General features: G+C 34.8%; 1 protein-coding gene, 1 non-coding gene and 1 pseudogene across 3 annotated transcripts in view; 2 read left to right on the forward strand and 1 right to left on the reverse strand.

The window, feature by feature from the left end:
- CNTN1 (contactin 1) overlaps nucleotides 1-18,387 on the reverse strand; it is a 359,783-nt gene that overhangs the window by 186,451 nt on the left and 154,945 nt on the right. The window lies entirely within an intron of this gene.
- LOC123842381 (U6 spliceosomal RNA) lies at nucleotides 1,304-1,410 on the forward strand. Its single transcript, XR_006790399.1, has one exon. It is a non-coding gene; the product is annotated as a U6 spliceosomal RNA (small nuclear RNA).
- LOC123839698 (non-histone chromosomal protein HMG-17-like) lies at nucleotides 7,906-12,342 on the forward strand (annotated as a pseudogene).

The following is an 18,387-nucleotide window of genomic DNA, read 5'->3' on the forward strand; positions in this document are numbered from 1 at the left end:
CATTTATTATTCCTAATGTACACACAGGAGGTTTGTGAATTACTATATGCACTCATCCTCAGATCTTTAAAATAGTAATGATTGTTTAATTATGGTTCTATCATCTCCTGTTGGTGTGTCTCCTTTGGGAATGATTCCATTTCATTTTTGGCAATTAGTATTTTTATTTGAATAGGAGTCAGTACCTAATGTTTTGCTGAAAATAAGAAACTCCCCTGACTCATCTAGAACATACATATTATTTTATTTATTTTATTTTTTTATTATGTTCAGTTAGCCAACATATAGTACATCATTAGCTTTGATGTAGTGTTCAATGATTCATTAGTTGTAAATAACACCCAGTGCTCACCACAACATGTGCCCTCCTTAATACCCATCACCCAGCTACTCTATCCCTCTACCCCATCCCTTCTGTAACCGTCAGTTTGTTTCCAGGAAACATACATATTATTTTATAAAGCTGAAAACCCCCATTGATCACAACATATTTAGGGTGTACACAGTGACATAGTTTTTTTAACCTATGATAAGCTCAGCTACACTGTAGTTATGTCCTTCCTGCCACCTTCTGGTAATTGCATCTGTCTAATCTATGCATCCTTTATCTTCAGACTGGCCTAATGCAAAGAGGCAACTTCTTGGTGTTAGATATTTAACTTTATCAGCCAGCTGGTTATTTGGCTAGAGCTAAGCTGCAGAAAGAGGATAAACTCTTGAGATATGGCTATGGTATGGAAGAGTTCAATTTATTCTTTCATTAAACAAGTATTTTATCAAATTTTCTTTTTTTTTTAAGACTTCTTTGCAAAGATTACTTTTTAAAAAAAGATTTTATCTATTTATTTGACAGAGATAGAGAGAGAGCACAAGTAGGCAGAACAGCAGGCAGAGGGAGAAATTTTCTTTTCTTAAAGATTTTATTAATTTATTTGAGAGAGAGAGAGAGCATGAGCAGGGGTGATAGGCAGAGGGAGAGAGAGAAGCAGGCTCCCCACTGAGCAGGGAGCCAGATGTAGGCCTCTATCCCAGGACCCTGGGATCATGACTTGAGCCGAAGGCAGACGCTTAACTGACTGAGCCACCCAGGCACGCTTAGCAAATTTTCATGCAAAGGTGAAAAGGTAGAAGAGTCAACATTGTCAAGACATCAGTTCTTCCCAACTTGATCTATAGATTCAATACAATCCCAATCAAAATCCCAGCAAGTTATCTTATGTTATTTTGTGGGTTGACAAACCAATTCTAAAGTTTAGATGGAGAGGTAATAGAACCAGAATCACCAAAACAATATTAAAGGAGAGTGCTTGCTTCGGCAGCACATATACTAAAATTGGAATGATACAGAGAAGATTAGCATGACCCCTGTGCAAGGATGACACACAAATTCGTGAAGTGTTTCATATTATTACAGTACATTAAAAGGATTATTCACCAAGGTTGGTTCAACATCTGCAAATCAATCAATGTGATACAATACATTAATAAAAGAAAGAACAAGAACCATATGATCCTCTCAATAGATGCAGAAAAAACATTTGACAAAGTACAGCATCCTTTCTTGATTAAAACTCTTCACAGTGTAGCGCTAGAGGGTACATACCTCAATATCATAAAAACCATCTATGAAAAACCCACAGCAAATATCATTCTCAATGGGGAAAAACTGAGAGCTTTTCCCCTAAGGTCAGAAACACGGCAGGGATGTCCACTATCAGCACTGTTATTCAACATAGTACTAGAAGTCCTAGCCTCAGCAATCAGACAACAAAAAGAAATAAAAGGCATCTGAATTGGCAAAGAAGTCAAACTCTCACTCTTTGCAGATGATATGATACTTTATGTGGAAAACCCAAAAGACTCCACCCCAAAACTGCTAGAACTCATTCAGGAATTCAGTAAAGTGGCAGGATATAAAATCAATGCACAGAAATCAGTTGCATTTATATATACCAACAACAAGACAGAAGAAAGAAAAATTAAGGAGTAGATCCATTTACAATTGCATCCCAAACCATAAGATACTTAGGAATAAATCTAACCAAAGAGGCAAAGAATCTGTACTCAGAAAACAGAATACTCATGAAAGAAATTGAGGAAGACACAAAGAAATGGAAAAATGTTCCATGCTCATGGATTGGAAGAACAAATATTGTGAAAATGTCTATGCTACCTAGAGCAATCTACACATTCAATGCAATCCCTATCAAAATACCACCAACTTTTTTCACAGAAATGGAACAAATAATCCTAAAATTTGTATGGAACTATAAAAGACCTTGAAAAGCCAGAGGAATGTTGAAAAAGAAAGGCAAAGCTGGTGGCATCACAATTCTGGACTTCAAGCTCTATTACAAAGCTGTAATCATCAAGATGGTATGGTACTGGCACAAAAACAGACAAATAGATCAATGGAACAGAATAGACAGCCAGAAATGCACCCTCAGCTCTATGGTCAACGAATCTTCGACAAAGCAGGAAAGAGTGTCCAATAGAAAAAAGACAGTCTCTCTGACAAATGGTATTGGGAAAATTGGACAGCCACATGCAGAAAAATTAAACTGGATCATTTCTTTATACCACACACAAAAATAGATGCAAAATGGATGAAAGACCTAAATGTGAGACAGGAATCCATCAAAATCCTTGAAGAGAACACAGGCAGCAACCTCTTCGACCTCAGCCGCAGCAACTTCTTCCTAGAAACATTGCCAAAGGCAAGGGAAGCAACGGCAAAAATGAACTATTGGGACTTCATCCAGATAAAAAGCTTCTGCACAACAAAGGAAACATCAACAAAATCAAAAGACAACTGACAGAATAGGAAAAAATACTTGCAAATGACATATCAGTTAAAGGGCTAGTATCCAAAATCTATAAAGAACTTATCAGACTCAACACCCAAAGAACAAATAATCTAATCAAGAAATGGGCAGAAGACGTGAACAGACATTTCTGCAAAGAAGACATCCATATGGCCAACAGACACATGAAAAAGTGCTCAGTATCATTTGGCACCAGGGAAATCCAAATCAAAACCTCAATGAGATACCACCTCACACCAGTCGGAATGGCTAAAATTAACAAGTCAGGAAACGACAGATGTTGGCGGGGATGCGGAGAAAGGGGAACCCTCCTACACTGTTGGTGGGAATGCAAGCTGGTGCAGCCACTCTGGAAAACAGTATGGAGGTTCCTCAAAAAGTTGGAAATAGGGCGCCTGGGTGGCTCAGTTGGTTAAGCGACTGCCTTCGGCTCAGGTCATGATCCTGGAGTCCCGGGATCGAGTCCCGCATCGGGCTCCCTGCTTGGCGGGGAGTCTGCTTCTCCCTCTGACCCTCCTCCCTCTCATGCTCTCTGTCTCTCATTCTCTCTGTCTCGAATAAATAAATAAAATCTTTAAAAAAAAAAAAAGTTGGAAATAGAGCTACCCTACAACCCATCAATTGCACTACTGGGTATTTACCCCAAAGATACAAATGTAGGGATCTGAAGGAGCACATGCACCCCAGTGTTTATAGCAGCAATGTCCACAATAGCCAAACTATGGAAAGAGCCAAGATGTCCACCAACAGATGAATAGATAAAGAAGATGTGGTGTATATATATGCAAAGGAATATTATGCAGCTATCAAAAAACCGAAATCTTGCCATTTGCAATGATGTGGATGGAACTAGAGAGAATTATGCTAAGCGAAATAAGTCAGAGAAAGACATGTATCATTTGATCTCACTGACTGAGGAATTTGAGAAACAAAACAGAGGATCATAGAGGAAGGGAGGGAAAAATGAAACAAGATGAAACCAGAAAGGGAGACAAACCATAGGAGACCCAATCTCAGGAAACAAACTTGAGGGTTGCTGGAGTAGGGGGTGGGGGGTTGGGGTGGTGGGAGGGACGGGGTGGCTGGGTGATGGACGTTGGGGAGGGTATGTGCTATGGTGAGTGCTGTGAATTGTATAAGACTGATGAATCACAGACTGATACTGGCAAAAGAAAAACAGATCAATGGAACAGAATAGAGAGCCCAGAAATAGACCCACTTAAGTATAGTCAGCTGATCTTCACAAAGGAGCAAAGGCAGTACAATGGAGCTAAGATCATCTTTTCAACAAATGTTGCTGGAACAACTGGATATCCACATGCAAAATATGACTTTAGACACAGACTTTACACTCTTCATAAAATGGATCACAGACCTAAATGTAAAATGCAAAACTACAAAACTCCTAGAAAGTAACATAGGAGAAAACCTAGGTGACCTTGTGTACATACAACACCAAAGGCACAAAGGCACAATCCATGGAGAAAATAATTGATAAGTTGGATTTCATTAAAATAAAAGTTCCTGCTCTGCAAAAACAGTATCAAGAGAATTAAAAGGCAAGTCACAGAATGGGAGAAAATATTTGTAAAAGATATATTTGATAAAGAACTAGTATCTAAAATGTACAAAGAACTCTTAAAACTCAACAACAAGAAAACAACCCAATTAAAAAAATGGGCAAAAGATCTGAATAGACACATCATCAAAGAAGATATACAGATGGCAGATAAGCACATGAAAAGATGTTCAACATGTCATGTATTAGGGAATTGCAAATCAAAACAAGAAAATATCACTACGCATGTATTAGAATGGTTCAAATCCAGAACACTGGCAACACCAAGTGCTGGTGAGGAGTACGGAGCAACTGGAAATCTTATTCAATGCTAGTGGGAATGCAAAAATGGTAAGCTACTTTCAAAGACAGGTTGACAATTTCTTACAAAATTAAACATACTTATAGCATATGATCCAGCAATCACTATCCTTACAAATGACTTCAGGACTAGTCCAGTATCTTTATTATTCTTAGAATTTACAACAGATATATTTGTATGTGATTTTTATTGATAATTTTTGTATAGTTTTAGGGATTAATATCCCATGAGTAGTAGTCCAGTAAAAGAAATTACTTATTTGTTGAACACCTACTACTTTCCAGATACTGGGCAGATATGTTTTACATATCTTTCACCTTCACAATAACGTATAGGTAACTGCTTTTCATGCCAAAAACCAAATCAAGAAAATGAAGTTAAGCAGTTACACTACTTGCCAATGATAATAAATGGTGGTATTTGGATCCTAACATCTTCATCCACAGCACAGTGGTCATCTTCATTCTTCTCATCATTGGAATATACATACAATAGTTCAACTCTGCCAGGGTATCTGTCAAGTTCTTTACGTGAATTACCTCTTTTAATACTATCATAACACGCTGAGATGGTTAATATAATTATCCATGTAAGGGCATATTTTCAGAGAGAATTGAGCATATTATTTTGTTATTGTGGTAAAATATGTACATCATAATACTTACCATTTTAACATTTTTAAGTGTATAGTTCAGTGGCATTAAGTATACTCACATTGTTGTGTAATCATCACCACTATTGATCTCCAGATCTTTTTAATATTCCCAAACTGAAGTTACAGTGGTTCTTAATATTGGGAATATGATATGCTCCTCCTCCATTTATGGCCCACTAAATTTAAAATAATAATAATAATAATAATAAATGTGTTAATGTGAGCCACAAGGTTCTGCTTTGTCTAATTCCTGCTTGCCTATCGCATGCTTTTCTGTGTCTAACACATGCATTTCTCAGAGTGGAACCTAAACGTTCCTTAGAGAAGTTGTCTCTCAATCCAGAGGTGAAATCAGGTTTTCCTATTGCACTTTCATAGTTCCCTGTGCCTTTCTTTCATTACAAGCATTGGATTTTATGATTAAACAATTATCAGTGCATGATGCCCCCATTGGTCTATAAGCTTCAAAAGGGAAAGCTCCAGAAGCTACCACCTGCCTTTACACAGGAAATACTCAATGAACACTTTTTAAATTCTTGAATGGATAAATGCCTTTAGAGTATAATTATTTCATTGACCTAAAAATAATAATTATGTAATATTGTACAACACCTGAAGGGATAAACTGAAGAGACTGAAAAGAGAAGGAAGAATATACCTGTTGCCCTGTTCTCTTTTCTCAATCACATTCTAACTGTACTGTCATATTTAACTGTCTTGGTAATTTCGTTTTGTTTTAAATCACACATAGCATCCACTATCTTTGTCTTTTCCTCTTCATATTGTGGCTAAAATCCATTCAATGAGGGTCAGTGATTCCAATTACAAGTCTAGCCACTTCTCATCAACCTTTGAAAGAATCTCTCTAGTTTATTTGTAAATAAATTAGGCAAACAGATGGAAAGTGAATTTCCTAAAATGGCAGATTGAACCCTTACAGATAATAACTTGAGAAGGGAATGTTCAATGCTTTAACTTTTTATAGCTCCATTCAAAATACTTTCAAGGATTTGAAATGACTGACTCTATGAAGCAACTCATCTGCTGGTCCAGGACTGCATACCTACTGGCATGCTATTGTGGGGTAAAGTGAGAGAGGCAGTGGGGAAGTGAGGCTTGTTCTTTGTCCTCAAGAGTGGGCATCTCTCACATTGTTCAACCTTGTTTTGTTTGTGGAGAGCCACCCAGCTGGCTAGACTCTTTACTCTGTTCTCTCAAGTGACAAAGTGCTCCTGCAGACATTATACCAAACCCTGAGAAAGTCCTGCTGTCTTCCCTAGCAATCAGGTAATAGAAATGTGCAAAGAATAATTGCTGGCAAAAGAACAAACAAACAAACACATACACGCCTATTTGTTTATTTTTCACTTAAGCACATTTATTTAAATACCTAATCTTTAGTCTAGAATAAATAATCACAAGTTAAGATTGCAAACCATAAGCCAATTTATTCCTATGTTTCTTAGAAATCATGGGTGACTAATTTGTAACTTGAATTGTGTTTTCAATATTGTCTTTTAACACTTAAAATATTGTTTTTAAAATTTATAAAGAGTCTTCTTTATAATGTGTAGGTTATTTTAACAGAGTCCTATAGAAAAGTAATAACTGATATTTTAGAATGTGGGTAATTTTTAAAATATGAATACATTAAGGAAATTGATAATGTGACCATAGTTACTTTCAAATATATAAAGTTTATAGTAGAGGATAAGAACATTTAAATCATTATGAAGTAAAATTAATCAGAATATAAATAAAGTTTAAATTTATCACCATAAATTAGGACTAATGATTCTCAACCTTTTATGGTCATAAACTCTTTCTGATAATCTAATGAAAGCTATAACATCTTCTCCAAATAACATAAACCCACACACAACATTTGATAGATACTATGTTAAGACCATGAAACTAGTTTTAAAGTTCTGTAAGGACAGGGTCCATGGCTCTGCTGTCTGTTGGTTTATCCCATTTATCAAGTGCTTTCCATGGAATCTGAAACATGGAAAACAGCCACTGAATATTTGTTAAATACATGAATTCAGCATTACTCTGGAAGCTTAGGCAAATACAGTACAAAATGAAGTGAAAACTCAGATTTTAAACAATTAGAAAAGAGGAAGCAAAACAATTATTTGCATACTATGTGATTATATACAATAGGAAAGAAAATGGATTTAAGTAAAATACTAGAATTAGGAGCAAAGTGGCTATACAGAAGATAAATATAAACCAAACAATGGTTTTCTTGTGTATTAACAATAAATACTTAGAAATAAGAAAAATAAAGCCCTTATGTACAATATCAAACACAATTATCTAGTAGTACTCTTAATAAACGGTGTGAAAAATTTTTTAAAAACTATAATTATTTACTGATATAGCTAAAAGCAGCATTGAAAAATTGGAGAAATACAGCTTTTTCTTTGGGAAGAAGACTCAGTATTATTAATTTTCCCAAAGCAACGTACTTGCAATCAAAATAGAAATGGAATCTCTCTAAACTTGACAGAATAGGTCTCAATTTCATTAGAGGATAAAAATGGATGAAAAGGCTATTAAGAACATTTTGAAACAAATAATAGCTCATGCTAGCAACACTTTTACTACTAAGTACCCACTACTTATATTTAATCCTCACAGTAAATCTCTGAGCCAAATGACATAAATATCTCAATTTTACAGATAGAGAAATTAAAAAACAAATATGTAAAGCAATTTACCCAAGGTCATATAGTTAGTTTGGATGTTGGGATTCATACCCAGGCAGTTCAGCTCTAGAGTTCATGTGCTTAAATAACTGTGCCAAATTGTTTCTCAAGGCTAATAAAATGAGAAAAATCCTAGCAGATAGAAAACCATAAAATAAAGCTCCATAAATTAAAATGTGATGTTCTTCCAAGAATAAACATATTCAATAAAAGGTAACATTTCCTGGGCATTTACTATGTGCCATACACTTTATTTATTTATTTTCATTATGTTATGTTAGTCACCATACAGTACATCATTATGCCATAGACTTTAGATGTATTATGTCTTTTGCCCCTCACAATTATCCTGTGATACAGACTCTTTCTTTGTGTTCATTTTAGAGATGACATAACTGAGGCACATAGATTAAGCAATTTGCCCAAGATAAGGGTGTCATTACATAGGGGAACTGAGATTTGAACCCAGGCTTACATTCATAATGCTTATTTTTCCATTTGTCAAAGTGCCAACAGATAAAGATATGATATTTGATATAATTAAGGACACAGGCAATTAGACAGTTGGAAAAATCAATAAATATTCTAATCTCACTTCATATATCAATATAAACTCAGATGAATTAAAGGTTGGAATGTAAAAATCAAACCCACTAAATAAAAACTAATAGGAAAAGGAAAAACATTTACCAATCTTTGAATAAAAGAAAACACAAAGGATAATTTTTAAATTGCATATACTAAAAATTATTAATGAATTTAAAAGTCAAAATATAAACTGGGGAAAAGCTTCAAAAAGATTACAGATATAGTTACATGGAGCTCACAGCAACAGATGTGAAAAAATATTAAGATCACAATAGATAAATTGATAAAAGACATGATTAGATACTTACATGAAAGAAAAAAATGATTAAAAAATAAACCAAAAAATGCAAGTTTTAAGAAATGCTATGTATATTTTATTTAATCAAATTTTCACAGCATTAAAATTAATAATATTTATTGCTGGTATGGATGCAATGATTAATATTTTCTAATATCACTACAAGAAGCAGTAACCAAGACAATCTTTTGAGAAAATAATTTAGTAATATGCATGAAAGGTTTTAAAAAGCTCAGACATTTTGATACAGTGATTCTCCATAAGAACTCTATTCTAATGAAATAATTGTATTTATTTAGATTATAATAAAGTAAAATGATAAAATATCAGGCAGGCCTTGAAATTATGCATTATAATAATCAGAATCATAATCACAAAAAAGTTTACTATTATGTAAAAAAGCAGTACTAAATATAATAGATTATTACCTCAAAAATGCAAGGTATACAAAAGATTCTCAATTGAATAGAAGGTAGGAAGGGAGAGGAAAGAGGGAAGAAAATATTGTCAGTAAAACAATAAGACAAAGTTTTAGAAATACATCAAGGTCATAATAAATTACAACAAATACACATGGATTAAACTAATTTATCTGCTAGAAGACAGGGAATTTCAGAACTTAAACTTCAAAAACTTTCAGCTAGCATTACTGAGTATCTAGAAGAAATAAAATTATGAAGTAATAATACCAAATGTGGTTATTTCTGTGTGGCATTATGGGTGATCTCTATTATCTTCTTTATATTTTCTACAATCTAAGTTTTCCTGTGATCAAGGATACATTACTTTAATAGAAAATAAAGCAAAAATTAAGATGAATTTATTTTTATGTTTATGTGCATTTCTTTTAAAAGTGATTATTTTGACAATACATCATTTTTTTGCGTACAATTTTATCCTTGCCCAAATAAATAACAGAATATGTGGAAGTTTCAGTGCAGTATAAATAAAACTATTTTTAAAATTAAGCTCTTTAAGTAAATCAATAAAAGATTCTCTCTGGGTACAGATTTCATAGATTATTTCCTATTTTCTACATCAGAACATGCTACCACTACACTTTTTTGTTGCAGGATGGAAGATAACTTTGTAGGGGATTTCATCTTCAAACTGTGTTTTGTAGCAGCATCCTTAAACCAGAGTGTCTTTTTTAATATCAACCACTCGTATCTGTGGAGAATGCTTAAAAACATCTCTCTTATCCTGTGAATAAACAATGTGAATTGGGCCAGCAGGCAGTTTCAAAGGAAGAAAGGGAATATCAATTCTATAATTACTAGAATTCTCTTATTTGCTTTGGAACACTATGATGCCTGTGCTTTACGTTTGGGGAAATGTATTTGCATTTTTTTCAGCCCTCTGATTTCAGTAATACTTTTAATTGTCAAGATTTGGACTGAAAAAGAACAGATACCATAACCATATCATCCTTATTTTCTCAAGACCAGAAATAATTAGCAAGTGAATCTAAGGAATACCTCTAACTTCAAAGAGCATACTTCTCATTTGACGAGTCCTTCTCTACCTTGAATGAAAATTAGAAATACCTGGGACTCATACCCATGTCCAGGTTGAAAACCCCAGTTATTCTGTCTTGAATGATGATTAAAAATTTCTCAGGTGATGGTAACATATCACCTGAATTGAAAACCACTGCATTGTTAGTGTTCCCCATACCATCTTTGTTTCCCTCACAGTATTGTAGCAGGTATGTAGTAAGTGATGTAGTACGTGATAATTAAAGTTTCTGGAATAAATTAATGAAAGATGATCTTCAGGAATACCTTAAATATACTAATTTATACCTAGATTTGCTATAATGAGTCAAATGTAAAATTTAAACAATGAAACCATACAAACCCAAAATGAAAAGTCAAAACCTTTAAAATGTATTTTACTATAAACTATGTTACTTATACTAAATAATGACTATGTTGAATACAAAGCATTTTAAAAAGAAATTATATGTGCATGTGTATTGGTATTTATATTTCCTTCAGGAGGGCGTGTATATCACATGGGCTTATTGAAGGTGGAATACTATTTTGAGCTCTAACATACCATGAAGTGTGGCACAGACCTTTAGGGTGAGCAACAGGGGAAAAAAGTCCACATAAGATTCTATCCTCTAAAAGGACTAGTCCCTATGGTCCTAGAAGAGAGAATAATCACTCAGTTTTCTGTGTTGCACATTCCAGACAGTATATAAAGAATTCTCTGGGAGAGTGAATCTGAAAGCAAAAATAATCTAGGACATATACCATTTATTTTCACTCTTCACAGCTTTATAATTGTCTACTTTTATTATTGTCAATGACATGTTTCTTCTTGTGTTTTACAGTCCTTTTTTTTTAAAGTTTTATTTATTTATTTGAGAGAGAAAGAGCACAGAGAGAGAGTGAGAGGGACAAGCAGACTCCCCGCTGAGCAGGGAGCCTGATGTGGGGCTCCATCCCAGGACCCTGAGATCATGACCTGAGCGGAAGACAGATGGTTAACAGACTAAGCCACCCAGGCACCCCCTTTGAATCAAATTAAGAAAAGGCACAAATATACTGATGAGATTTATTTAACCCATATGTCTAAATAATCAGAATGAAACACTAATAAAATTTAAAGTATATCAAAATGCTTGCTAGTTCAACTTGTTCTGTAAATATCTATCTGTATGCCTACTTGTCTGATACTTACTTAGCTCTTTTGTTGACTTATCCAATCATAATCAAGGTTAATTCTTGGAAAATTGAGAAATGATCCAAATTTATCTTAGGTTATTTTTGCTCCATTTCTATGTATCTTTCTTGCCCCTGTACCCTTTCTCTCTGACCACCTGATGCCCATTGTAATAAGGCTCCTATCTCCTAGCTTTCTCTTCCCCACAAAAAAATTCTTTTCTAATCATTCACAGTAAGTTATAAATGCCATAAAAATCATTTCACAGAGCAGTGTGAAGAAGAAGGGGCAAGAACGATCCCCAGACTGGCCAAAGCCCACCTGCTGCTGTATCCACTCCCCATCCCATCCAGTGCTGTCGCCAAGAGAAAGCCTGAAGGGGGTGCTAAAGGAGATAAAGCCAAGGTGAAGAATGAGACACAGAGAAGACCTGCAAGGTTATCTGCTAAACCTGTTCCTCCAAAGCCAGAGCCCAAGCCTAAAAAGGCCCCTGCAAAGAATGGAGAGAAGATTACCCAAAGGGAAAAAGGGGAAAGCTGATGCTAACAAGGATGGGAATAACCCTGCAGAAAACGGAGATGTCAAAACAGACCAGGCACAGAAAGCTGAAGGTGCTGGAGATGCCAAGTGAAGTGTGTGCATTTTTTATAACTGTGTACTTCTGGTGACTGTACACTTTGAAATACTATTTTTTAATTAAATTTTATAAAAATGCAGAATTTTGTGTTTTTTTTAAGCTATGTTATTAGCACACAGAGCACTTCATTGTTTTGGGAGAAGGACATATATTACTAATAGAACAGATTGATTCAAAGCTAGATTGATACAAGGGAAAAACCCTTCTAGTTTTGAGAAATTTCCTCGTGGTTCCCAGGAGGATGGATTCCTTGATGTGGACACACATTAGCTACCTTGGCACGAACACCTTGGTGGTGTGAAAAAATTAAAATTCATTTTTTATGTCCTCTTCTGTCTTCAACATAGACTTGACTCCCTTAAACCCAGAGACCTGTTGGAGCCTGAACCCAATAAATGGTTCCCAGTATATCAGGCAATCTGGACTTCACATTGTCACCACTGAGATGGCATCCCTCAAAAGAGTTCTTTTTTAGCTTGTGGATATTCAGATTGATAATTCTGCCATTTTCATCTCATTTCCTGAAAGTCAGGGTCAGCTTGTGAAAAGTTGTTAAACAACATGCTAAGTGTGAACTGTCAACCTTCACTCTAAACTTTTCCCTGTTCAGAGCACCACATGAAGACTTCATTGGGTTTTACATCCTAGGAGGATGTAAACCTACAACTGACAGAAAGTAACATATGGAGCCTAGGATTAAAAACAGAGTTCAGAGAAAGATAAAAAACAATTCCTTATTATATCATCTGTACCTCCAGGATATTCCCAAAGCCCTCTTTACTAAACTTTTCAGTGACATGTACTGGTATAAATCCTTTCTTTCTTCAGTTAGCTATAGTTGGGTTATCCAAAAATGATCAGCAAAGGAGTATTAAGTGATGCACAATCTTTCACTATGCCCTTTACTTGCTTAAGAGTAAATTCTTTTTTGCCCAGAACACCAATTGCAAATATCCTGGCTAATGACTAAAATCTGTCTTTTCTAAAACTTTCATTTCTATATCATTTAAACAAAAATCTGTTTGTACCCTACACTCCAGCCAAGCGATTTATCACTACTAAAAACATGGCTTTGCTTTACTTAGTAAATTTATTTGTATCCACTTAAGAAGGAAGGAAGAAATCTATCTATCCATAAGAACTCAGCAAAAGAGAATCCTCTTCCTAAAAAAACTTCCTAAATCATGGAACTCACAATGATCTTTCAACCTCTAATACCTAATTTATTCTAGATTTCTTGATTACTCAACAAAGAGTTGCTGAATGAATACATATTCTTAGTATGTATCAACTGAATAATTAGCCTTTTCTTTATTGATATTCTGTCTTATTTCTCTATTGATAGTATTTTGTTTATATTTATCACCCCAAGCAAATTACTCCCCAAAAAGAACACTCTGTATTATAATACTCTGTATTCCTTAGAGCAATCAGCACCAAACTCCTTGAAGCACAAGTATTATTACAGATATTTTTACAATTTATATTTAGTTTACTCAAATGTTATTTTCAGATAGCATACAATTATCACTAAGAACTATTTGCTTCTAAAGAGTTAACTATTTTTTTTTCTTGTCACAAACCTGTAAATGTACAACAACCTATAAACAAACTATGAAATAAAATTGTACTCAAGCTAAAAGTCACAATATATGTAGGATTGATTATAGTGAAAAATTTACGTATCTCTATGATCTTCTTATCCTCTCTTATTAGAAAAGACTGTATTTTACTTCTATACATAGGAAATCAAGAACAAGACTGAGAGGATTTTCTTATTCCAGTCTTCAGTTAGTTTTTCAATTTCCCTCCTTGTTTCCTGACACATATGTCTTGCTATTTTGTGGTGATAATATTAGTCCCTTCTTCAATCCTAATCTCACTTCTTTCCTGATTTTCCTCCTCTCGTTCCTAATATCAACCACTTGATTCATTTTGCATAACATGTAAGAAAGGACAGAGAAAAAGAGGACCACTCTGGGTGCAGTTTAAAATGCTCCAATTAATTTCTTCTTGGGAATCCATGTCTTGTATTTCTTCAAGCAGCAAGATCTTTGTGGTTTTCTGAGATTTTTTTTTTTTTTTTACTAAGCTAAGGGATTCTAAGAGAACATATGAATAACTAAATAAATGGAATTTTCTTTTTTGTAGGAGGGCTAAAGAAAATCTTCTGAGTAGTAGTAGTAAATAAAATACTGATTAGATGATTACTCTTCCTAAAGAGAGGTTCATGAATATTCTATAAGGAAAGGACAAACGGTGCTGTGTATAGTAGTTGATAAATGATTTAATATATGTAATTAAGGTCATCATAATGCTTCAAAATCTCAACTTGAAGAGCCATGACATTGATTTAGCTCTTGCACATGAGCCACCTCCAAGGCACAGCTTAGTTACTAATCAATCTCTTAATAAACCAAGGCAGGGAGATCTGACCTCACTGCCCTTCAGACTCCCCAGTCATGTTGATTTTCTTTTTATAATATTATTAATTTTACATGGAATTCAGAAATTAATCCAAAACAGCTCATGAGAAGCTAAATAGCGTAAACAAGTCTAATTAACACATAGGAAGTACATTAAGCATGTCAATTTCCTGAAGATTAAGATGATCTCTTCCTTTGAAAAGAAACACTTTCAAATATGTTTAGGTTCCTTACTTTGATTCTTTCACACACAAAAAATTCTAGAGTAAAAATCATATTCTATGAAAATTTATTTAAATAATTGCTGCAAGATGTTATGGTTGTATTTCTTAATTAATTATGAGTCTATTTAATTGACCATACATACCATTTTGGGTGTTAACCTAGAATGGTTACTGAATGCACAGTAGCAATTGCAAAAAAACCTCAAGGTATAAGCTTTAAAAGTTGATGTAGAAAATGCTTACTAAATATCCCTGATTAGAGGAGGTGGGGGGACCCTAAGTTTGTCTTGTCACTCAAATATAGCTCGATAGTTATCAAATCAATGGTCTGAAGATCCCCTGGGTCACAAGAAAAATGGGTGGTGTTTAAATGCTGCACTGTTCCCAGGGATAGGAGCATGGAAGCTGGATGGGAACAGTGAGTCTAGGTGCCATCTTTCTGCTCTGTATTGCCCTGCGCGGTTGTGCAACTGTTTTGCTGGGAGGGGTTCAACAAATGGCAGAAATATGGTGAGATACTCCCTGGTAGGAAAGGTGGGGATCCATGCTGTAGGAGTCCCTAAAATTTGGAGTTTTGAAACTCAGTCATGTGCCTGAGATAAAAAAGCTGGAACACAGGCAGGGTAAATACAGGGTTCTGATGGAAACCAGGGAGACAACAGTGATTGATTGCTCTTCTGTAAGGGTTCACTGAAGGATGGAGGGCACAAGTTTTCAGCTCCAGTGTAGAGAGCAGGGTGCTGCCATATTCATTCCACCCATCAGTGTTGAAAGCTTTCAAAGAGCAACCTAGTGGAGTCCAGAGCTGCTTACACCAAGACTGCCTCCCTGTGCACTGGAGGTGCATTTCCACTAGGGCAAGTCCACCTGAGAATCAGTGCAACAGGTCCTTCCCCCAGAAGACCAGCACAAACAACACACTCACACCAAGTTTATTGATCATAGGGGGCTACAAAGCTTCAGCTCTAGGGGAAAATAGTATCTAGCCTCCTTTGTACTTTTATTCTTTATTTTTTATTATTTTTTCATTTCAGTTCTTTTTTTCAATTTTTTACTTTTTTTCAATTTTTACATATGCTTTAATTTTTATTTTTGTTTCCTTTCATTGTATTTTATTTTATATATATGTATATATATATATTTTTTTTTTCATTCCTTCTTATTTTGGGATCTAGTTTCTTTTAATAAGCAGACCACAACACACCCAGGATCTAGTGTTTTGTTGTTGCTGTTTTTGTTGTTGTTGTTGTTATTGTTTTTTTGTTTGCTTTTTTCTTTTTCTTTCTTCTTTCTTTTCTGGACAAAATGACAAGATGGAGAAATTCACCCCAAAAGAAAAAGCAGGAGGCAGTACTCACAGCCAGGGATTTAATCAATACAGATATAAGTAAGATGTCTGAATTAGAATTTAAAACAACGATTATAAAGACCCTAGCTGGTCTTGAAAAAGCTAGAAGACTCTAGAGAATCCTTTACTGTAGAGATAAAAGAACTAAAATCTAGTCAGGCCAAAATTGAAAATGCTATAAGCAAGATACAGAACCACATAGAGGCCATAAAAATGAGGATGGACAAAACTGAGGATTATGTAAAATAATGAAGCTGAAAAGAAGAAGGAAAGAAAATTATTAGATCACAAAGGTAGACTTAGGGAAATCTGCGATTCCATATAATGAAATAATATCTGAATCATAGGATTCCCAGAAGAAGAGCAAGAAAATGGAGCAGAAGGTTTATTTTAACAAAGAATAGCTGAGAACTACCCTAATCTGGGGAAGGAAACAGACATTCAAGTCCAAGAGGCAGAGAGAACGCCCCTCAAAATCAACAAAAACAGCTCACCATCAAGACATATCATAGTGAAACTTGCAAAATACAAAGATAAAGAAGAATTCTGAAAGCAGCTTGTGAGAAAAGGTGCTTAACCTGCAAGGGTAAACACATAAAGCTGGCAGCAGACCTGTTCACAGAGACTTGGCAGGTCAGACAGGAGAGGCATGATACATTCAACATGCTAAATGGGAAAAATATGCAGCCAAGAATACTTTATCCCGCAAGGCTGTCATTCAGAACAGAAGGAGAGATAAAGAGTTTCCAAGACAAACAAAAGCTAAAGTAGTTCATGAACACTAAACCAGCCATGCAAGAAATATCAAAGGGGAGCCTTTGAGGAGAAAAAGAGACGAAAAGTAACAAGAACTAGAAAGAAAGAGAGACAATATAGAGAAACAGTGACTTCATAGGTAATGCAATGCCACTAAATTCATATCTTTCAATAATTACTTGGAATGCAAATGGACTAAATGCTCCAATCAAAAGACATAGGGCATCAGAATGGATAAAAAAAGAAGACCCACTGATATTCTGTCTACAAGAGACTCATTTTATACCCAAAGATACCTCCAGGCTGAAAGTAGGGGGTGAAGAACCATTTATCATGCTAATGGATATCAAAAGAAAGCTGGAGTAGCCATCTTTATATCAAACTAGATTTAAAACAGACACTATAATAAGAGAATAAGTAGGAACTATATCACAATAAAGGGTCTATCCAACAAGAAGATATAATAATTGTAAATATTTATGCCCCTAACTTGGATGCAGCCAAATATATAAATCAATTAATAACAAAATTAAAGAAATTCTTTGATAATAATACAATAATAGCAGGGGACTTTAACACTCAACTCACAGCAAAGGACAGATCATCTAAACAGAAGGTCAACAAGGAAACAAGGGCTTTGAATGACCCACTGGACCATATGGACTTAACAGAAATATTCAGAGCATTTCATCCTAAAGCAGCAGAGTAGACATTCTTTTCAAGGGCACATAGACCATTCTCTAGAATAGATCACATACTGGGTCACAAATCAGGACTCAACTGGTACTAAAAGGTTGAGATCATATCATGCATATTTTCAGACCACAATGCTATGAAATTTCAAGTCAACCACAAGAAAATATTTAGGAGGACCACAAATACATGGAGGTTAAAGAACATCCTACTAAAGAATGAATGGGTCAACCAGGAAATTAAAGAAGAATTAAAAAAATATATGGAAGCAAGTGAAAATGAAAACACAACAGTCCAAAACCTTTGGGATGCAGCAAAGATTGTCCTAAGAGGGAACTATATAGCAGTACATCCTCAAGAAGCAAGAAAAGTCTCAAATACACAACCTAACCTTACACCTAAAGGAGCTGGAAAATGAACAGCACATAAAACCTAAATCCAGCAAAAGAAGGGAAATAATAAAGATTAGAGCACAAATCAATGACACAAAAATAAAAAAAAACAGTAGAACAGATGAACAAAACTATTAGCTGCTTCTTTGAAAAAATTAACAAGGTTGATAAACCCCTAGTGAGGCTTATCAAAAAGAAAAGAGAAAGGACCCAATAAATAAAATCATGAATGAAAGAGAAGAGATCACAACCAACACCACAGAGATACAATTATAAGA

The sequence above is a fragment of the Mirounga angustirostris genome, unplaced genomic scaffold, assembly GCF_029215605.1.
Source record: "Mirounga angustirostris isolate CCGP_5_RB_7025 unplaced genomic scaffold, mMirAng1.0.hap1 SCAF_5, whole genome shotgun sequence".
NCBI lineage: Eukaryota > Metazoa > Chordata > Mammalia > Carnivora > Phocidae > Mirounga > Mirounga angustirostris.